At 58.3% G+C, this 1,503-nt stretch overlaps 1 protein-coding gene across 1 annotated transcript in view; it reads left to right on the forward strand.

Moving 5' to 3' along the window:
- The window catches only part of LOC102375518 (maestro heat-like repeat family member 5), a 10,826-nt gene that overhangs the window by 3,878 nt on the left and 5,445 nt on the right, over window positions 1-1,503 (forward strand). The window lies entirely within an intron of this gene.

The following is a 1,503-nucleotide window of genomic DNA, read 5'->3' on the forward strand; positions in this document are numbered from 1 at the left end:
ACTGCAGCACTGCTCAGTATCCTCCGTGGCCCAACCCCACCTAAACTAGTTCCTCTGCTTTGCTGATGGGGTGGGAATGTGTCCTTTCCCCAGGTTGGGTACTGAGTTTCCCTGTAGTGATGACACAAGGGCCTTCAGCAAAGGGCCGACAGTGTGGATACTGTAGGAGAGTCAAGGATCGGTGGGCAGGGCAGCAGAGGGGTCAGTGGGCCAACCCTGACCCTTGGGTGCTGGCACACTTCAGCCTCCCTTGAGGTTTCAATTCATATTGTCGCCTCTGGGTGCCTATTTCCCTGTCGAGACCTGCCCACATCAGAGCCAATGCCAGCCCCACAGAGCTCCATCCAGACAGGCTCCTCTTTCCTGACAGCAAACTGAAGCCAGCCCTGGAGCCAGCCCTGGAATCGCGCCTCCTCTACACCGCCCTCCACAAGACCTTCCTGATGGCCACAGGGCACAACAGCCAGCACATCCAGGTACCTCTTTCTCTCACCGCACAGTCCCACCAGCCATCCCCTGGCAGACATGGCACAGGGCTTTCCAGCACTGACCCTCTTGGCTCTCTGTCCTCTTCCAGGGCATGAAGCAGATCAGCGTGGAGTACCTGGAGGCCATGCTGAGGTGCCTGCTGGCAACTGCACCCAGCTGGGCCAGGCTGCACTTCATCGGGCAGGTGAGCCCCATGGGGAGAGCCTGGGTTTGGGGCAGGGGCAGTCTCAATGGCCTGTGCACTGCAGGAGCTGGTCCTCAGAGAAGAATCCCTGGCTCCTTCCTTGGGATAGCAGTCTGGTGCAAGTTCAGCATGCCTATCCCTCAGGCATTATCCAGCGAGTGGTAGATGCCACTTTAGATCTTGGGTTTGAAACTTGGCAGGGATACAGGATTTTGTCTCCTTCCTGTCATGCTGTCTATGTTCAGGGACGAGAGGAGCAGCCCCGAGACAGAATCTGCTCCCAGCTTTAAGAGACAAGAACCAGCCCTGAGATGCAGAGGGAGGGGTCGGGGCTGGGAAAGGGCGTTTGGGGGCAGGGCCGTGCTGGGTGCAACAATCCCTTCTTACAGCGTTTGGCCCCCTGAGGCTGATGTTTTACCCTGGGCTTAAAGGGGCAGCACGCGGGAGGGGGCGGGGGTGGGGATCATTGGTACAACAGGAGCACGTGTCCACTGCCCTGCACTTCTTCCTCCCACAGCACTTGACCTTGTGGCTCCAGTTGGAAGATAAGAGGGACAGAGGCACGGCCATCAAGATCACCACCACCCTGCTCTGCTTTGCAGTTTCCCTCCTCCCACAGTTTGAGGTAAATGAGCCTTGTGTCAGGTCCTGACTGCAGGCAGAGGCAGGGCTGGTGAAAAAGCCTGTGGGATAGCAGTGGCAGCGGTAAGTGCGGGATAGGAGAGAGGATCCCTGCATGGCAGAGTGAGGGCTGGGAAATGGCTGTGCTTGATTCAAGGGCTTGTGCTCCTGGCTAAGAGCCCCTGTCTGAGGAGAGGGCAGCAGCCGCC

This window comes from Alligator sinensis, unplaced genomic scaffold (genome assembly GCF_000455745.1).
Source record: "Alligator sinensis unplaced genomic scaffold, ASM45574v1 scaffold1518_1, whole genome shotgun sequence".
NCBI lineage: Eukaryota > Metazoa > Chordata > Crocodylia > Alligatoridae > Alligator > Alligator sinensis.